General features: G+C 49.3%; 1 protein-coding gene across 1 annotated transcript in view; it reads right to left on the reverse strand.

The window, feature by feature from the left end:
- CC2D2A (coiled-coil and C2 domain containing 2A) overlaps positions 1-4,878 on the reverse strand; it is a 113,253-nt gene extending 108,375 nt beyond the window's left edge. Inside the window, exon 1 of the mRNA XM_006208095.4 lies at positions 4,713-4,878. The gene's annotated coding sequence lies outside the window, so the exon portion shown is untranslated. The remainder of the gene's footprint in view (positions 1-4,712) is intronic.
- Positions 4,879-6,000: the final 1,122 nt, after the last annotated feature.

A 6,000-nucleotide genomic window follows, 5' to 3' on the forward strand; every position in this document is an offset into this window, starting at 1 on the left:
GGCCTTGGTTCTCACTTCAAGAGCAAAGAGATGGAGGGATGGTATAGCTCGGTGGTAGGGTTCCTGCTCAGCATGCATGAGGTCCCGGGTTCAATCCCCAGTATCTCCACTAAGAAATAAAATGAATAAATCTAATTACCCCCCCAAAATGAGCAAAGAGATGAAACCAGAGAGGGGTTCCCCAACCTCCCCCCGCCCCCAGCTCCACCCCCACCACACTGAGTCATGTCCCCTCCTGGGCTTCCGCTTGCTGCTGTGGCCCCTCCCGGCTTCCTCCGGCCAGAACCTCTGCTCCCATCCCCTCCCTGCCCGGACAACTTTCCCTCCTCACCTGCATAATCATAATAGGGTCATTCCTGCCCATGTACAAAGGCCCCTTCCTTGGAAAAAGTTCTCTCTGGCCTTCACATCTCTTTCTAGACGTTACTCAGTTGTTCAGCCCTTTACAGGAAAACTCTTCAAACCTTCTCTTTCCTGAGTGCTGAGCTCCCTGAAACTGCTCTTGCCGGGTCCTGTAATGGGTTCTGTAAGCACCCGGCATCCCCACGGCTCGTGATCAGTCCTCAGCCCTCACCTCATTTGCCCCGTCAGAGGCAGTTAGTAACGAAAGTGACCGGTCACTTTCCTTTTCTTGAAATGTCTTCTTCACTTGGCATCTCAGACCTGCTCTCTCCTGTTTCCTCAGACCCACTGGTGACTGTCTTCTCTCAGGCTCCTGGGCCGGTTTGCCCCATCCTCCGAGCAGCACACCAGCAGTGTCTAGGGCTCAGCTTCACCTCAGCGCCTTCCCCTGCTGAGCTCGTCCTGTCTCCTACTGACGCCCAAATTCACGTCTCCCAGGATGCCTGGCCTGCTTGTCCCACCACCTTCCACGCTGCAATACACGGAACTCCACTGTCCCCAGGCCGGTTTGCCTTGGCGTCATTCTTGAGTCCCCTCTGTCACGTGACACACCGCATCCAGTCCGTCAGAAACTCTGCCCCCTTAGCCTTCAGATTATACCAGGAAACCGAGCACCTCTAAGCGCCCCGCTGCCATCCCCCTGGTCAAGCGCTCTCGTCTCTCAGGGGTTTTGCGAGAGCCTCCTGACATCGCTGCTTCTCACTGTGCTTGCTACCTACAGCCAGTTCTCTGCACTGGCGCCGAGTGAACTGTTTAACACGCAAGTGAGACCATGTCACTCCTCTGCTCAGAATCCTCCAATGACCTCTCTCTCTCAACAAGTAAATCCTAAATCCTTTCAGTGGTTTCCCACACCAACAGGATCTGCACTTCAATCTTCTCACCTCAGGGCCTTTGCACTTGCTGTTCCCTCTGCCTGGAACTCTCTTTCCTGAGACATCTTCCCTCCTCTTTTTCGATTCCTTCAGGACTCTGCTCAGATTTCATTTTATCAGAGAGATCTTCCCTAAACACCCATAAAACAATGATAACCTCCCACCCTCCCCCTTCTGGAACTCCCTAACCACCTTATCACGATTTCTTTTTCATTGCACTTAGCAGCAGCAGACACCTGCACTGATCTGTTGCTGGCTGCCCATTCTCATTAGAATATAAGCTACACGAGGGCAGGAACGCTTGCTTGTTGTTTACCCCTAGAGCTCAGGACTGTGGCGTCTAGTAGACACAACAAATGTGTGTCGAATGAATGACGAAATCACTCTTTATTGTCTGTGTCTCCTTTGGCCACATTGTGGAACCCTTCAAAGCTTCGTGTTGTCCTCATTGCGCTGCTATGAAGATTAAACAAGAGAACACGGGGAGAAACACCAGGACTGACAAATCACAAGCCCTTCCTAACATCCACTGAATCCGAATCTTAACTGGGACCTGGTCTTGTAAGCAGCTCATCTGACATGTTCAAGGTTTCATTGACCCTAACGGGGAGCTAGCACATTAAAGGGAAATAAAGCATCTGAAATTCTATTGTCTCCCGTTCAGACCTCCTCACAGGTGACAAAAAATGGAGGAAGGGAAATGGTGAAAGCAGCGAAGAAAATAAAAGGGTGAGGAGGCAATCTAACGAGAATGAGGAGGCAGGTGATAAAAATGAAATGCTCCAGGGCATGGACGCTCTCTAAACCCCAGCTCTGGGCATTATGAAGTGAGAAAAAAAAAAAGAGCTGTGAAATATCTTAGCAACTGAAAAAATTCTTAATAAATGAAAAAATGTTACGTATGAAAGAAAGAGAAATAGAAAATGAAAAATGTAACAGGGTGGATTTTTTCTGCTCATTTTTTCCTGGTCATTAACTTTGAATGAGTTTCTAAGGAAATCAGATGACATCCAAATTTATTTTTCTATGAACACTTTTGCTAAGAAAACTAATCAATTCTACCCAGCATTAATATGCAGCTTGTCATCCTGATGTGCCCTGAGTGCCTGTTAGTAGATTCCTATCGGCCGCATCAGAATGACAGCTGCGATTTACTGCCCCGGCTCTGTGTTCCCACTGGGTCCCACAGTCGCATTTCCAGCTGAGGAGCACATGCTGTAACTTACACATGGTGCACCCGGGCTTTTCTGGGAGGTCAGCCTCTGACAGCTTACGTGATTTGCCATCTTAGTTATTACAGGTCGCATTCAGACTTTGACCCCAAGACTCAGCGACTCCAGAGTCCTCCTCCATGCCGCTCTGCCTCTGTCTCCACGCTTTTTCTTGCTTTAGCGATGTCAGTAACTATATAGAAACTCTTCTCTGTTAGCCCATTATTCTGGAAATATTTACAGTGGAAAACTACAGAGCATTGACCCCACGAGAAAGGGTTTTGGCTAGTCCGGGTCAATGATTTACTTAGTTTCACTCAGTGCAAAAAACAGAAGATATTTTTCGAGGAAAGTACTGACATCTTCATCCAAACAAATGGACCATTTCTGAGGGTTGTCAGATACTCTGAGGACCTGTGGGAATTCTCCAGGATGCGGGAATAAAGGAATGAAGGTATATGGAACGGGCAGCACTGTATGTAACACAATTCAACCTTAGCTGCTTGAAAAATAATACAGCATATGCGTCCTACTCCAGAACAGGGAAGACATGCGTTTACAGAAAGAGGGAGACCTTTGTAAAAAAAAATTATATGGACCTGGGTTCAAATTCCAGCTCTATTATCAGCTGTGTGACTTTGGAGCAATGCCTGCACCTCTCTGAGGTACATTTCTGTGTCTGGAAACTTGTGATCATAATTCCTACCTCGGTGAGTGATTATTTTATCAGGGTTAAATGACAGACTGTGGAGTAAAATGCCTGGCCTGGGCCAGGCTCTCGGTACTAGTAAGTGTTACTATCAAGAAAAAGTGATGGGGGAAAAGGAGGAGAAAGGGATGGGGTGGGGGAAAGCACTTAGGGTACAGGAATAAAAGTCGTAAGAAAGACCTTAGGTGACATCAAATTCCCCATTATCATCTTTGGTTGCCAACTTTCAATCTCTGGCACCAATAACTATGGCCCGTCTCTCCCTTCTCCCCGCTGGGCTCAGGGCAGTTTCCTTTCTGTTTCCATGTGTGGTGCTTCTGAAACCTCCCGCTGCCCTCACACCCTTGAGCGTGTGCTCCTTGTAGACGGCACTTTGCCTTTTCTGTCCTATTCTGTTAAAGCCTGGATCCCCGGGCAGGTGCCATATGCACCCTTTTGATTTCATTACCTAATTCTACCAGTTATTCCAGCCACACCTCCCTGTAGTCAAGGTTAGTGACAAATAGCTTTATGGAATCATTTCATCAGCTCAGTATAACAGATGTCGCCTCCAAAGAGTACACAGAAATACCACAGTGGGGCTGTGTGAGGTGACACGTGCCCAGTGCATTTATGTGAAGCACTGAGTGCTCCCGGCCCCTCCCTGGGAGAAGTCTCACTGTGCTGTAAGCGCTCAAACCCTTTTATAAATCTCTCATGGCTCTTAGCTCATTGTACTGTGATGATCTGTTTATAGGTCTGTCTTCCCAGTAAGCTCTGGGCTTCTGACCTGGTTTAGCACGTTTTTGCTCACTCTAAACTTCTGCACCTTGCTGAAGCCTGGTGCCTTGATGATGCTCAATAAATGTTTGAAAGAATGACTCTGAACGAGCTCTAGGAGATCATTTGAGAGAGATTTCATTCTGGTGCTGAATATACTTGCAGAATAAGTTATACGAAAACCCAGTAAACATACACATATTTCCTGTTAAGCTTTATGAGCCTTTCAGAGCACCTGTTTGCAATGAAGGGAGACAATCAGTTTAAATCGCAGACGGTAGATTTCCTTGGGGTCTTTTGGTGAGAGCAGCCATCCTTTGTCTGCAACAGCCCTTCCTCTCGTGCCAAGGGATGCGAAGCTAGCAATAACTAGTATCTTGCCTCTCAAACAGTTTGAACTAAAGGGCCCAGAAATGCAGCAGTAAGTGTTTCCGGGAGACCAGAGCACAACAGGATGGCGTGGAAGTTCCGGGGAGGAAGCAGAGAGACCTTCTGGGAGGAATCCCACCCAGGGGCTGGCACGAGCCAGACTTAACATTTCTTGCAAACTAGACACCAGGCAGTGGCTCAAATCAAAGCAGCCCGAGTCATGCTCTATGTTTTGATTCCAGAAAGTAAAACGTAAAAAACAAGGACCCCTGCATGAACAATTCATTAAATCGGCTCAGGGTATCCAAGGGAGAGGCTGAACTGCAAGCCCGCAACGGGAAGCGGACTCCGCTGCTGCAGCCCTGCTCCCGGGGACAACCGATTTACCTTAAGGAACTTTACAAGGCACTTTGCAGGTCCCGCTTTCTGGGATGGAAGGAAAGTGGAGAGAGATGGGTCTTACTGTTGAATCTTCTAAAAAAAATCCCGGAAGGAAAGGCTGTAGGTCGGGGCCGCCCCCGGGCTGCTCCCTGGGAAGCTGCAGCCACGTCTCAGCAAAAACACCCGCTTAGCAACCCGTTCCTAAGGACGGTCACTCACTGGCTTTTTTTTCTTTTAAAGCGACAGGTCACTTGTAGCAGTGGAACACAGGCAGGAGGGGTGAGCAGAGGCGCGTAGCTTGCAGGAGAAGCACAAAGAGAAATTGGCGTGGGGGAGCTGGGTCAAAATTAAGTCCAGCTTTCAGAGCCGTCCCCTCCCGCATGGCATCTGCTTACTGGGCATTTCTGGGAAATGACAGGCGATGCTCAGGGGCAGGTGGTTTAGCATCAGGGTGAGGATGTCTAACTTATCTGCGGCGCAGGCTCCCTGGATGTTGCTCTGGAGTGTTTTCTGGTTCAGCATGGAACAGTAAATGTGCAAGATGAACCGCTGTGTAGTCTGTGAGCCCCACTGAACTTACTGATGGGGGTGTAACTGTTATGGCTCAAAAAGCAAAAAAGAGGCAAAGCAGATGGCAGAGAAATGGAATGAACAGACCAAAGAAAGCCACACTCCAAGTACACTAGTGTGTGTGTGTCTGTATGTGTGTCTGTGTGTACGTCTGTGTCACTGAGTATGTGTGTGTGTGTGTCTGTGTGTATGCGTGCACGTGGTGGGGTGGGCCAGCCAGGCACAGGAAGGAGGAAGTGAGCTGGCCCACTCTGCAGAACTCCAGAGAGACCCGGGATTTGTCTCAGCAGCGTGATGGGCTGAGTGGTGTCCCCCAGAAAGATACGTTCAAGTCCTAACCTCCCGCACCTCCGAACGTGGCCTTATTTGGACACAGAGTATTCACAGACGTAGTCAGGTTAAGATGAGGCCATTTGGCTGGGCCCTAGTCCAGTAGGACCGTGTCCTTATAAAAAGGGGGAATTTGGGCACAGCCAGCCATGCAGAGGGAAGGCCATGGGGAGACACAGGGAGAGCCCCACCAACCAGGCGGGGAAGGCCCGAGGCCCCCGGAAGCTGGGAGTGAGGCCTGGAGCAGACTCTCCCTCGCAGCCCACAGAGGAGACCAGTCCTCTAGCACCGTGATTTCTCACCCTTGTCTCCTCAGTGGCAAGACAATTCTGCTGCTTTAAGCCACCCAGGATGTGGTACCTTGTTATGGCGGCCCCAGGAAATGACCACAGTC

This window comes from Vicugna pacos, chromosome 2, assembly GCF_048564905.1.
Source record: "Vicugna pacos chromosome 2, VicPac4, whole genome shotgun sequence".
Taxonomy (NCBI): Eukaryota; Metazoa; Chordata; class Mammalia; order Artiodactyla; family Camelidae; genus Vicugna; species Vicugna pacos.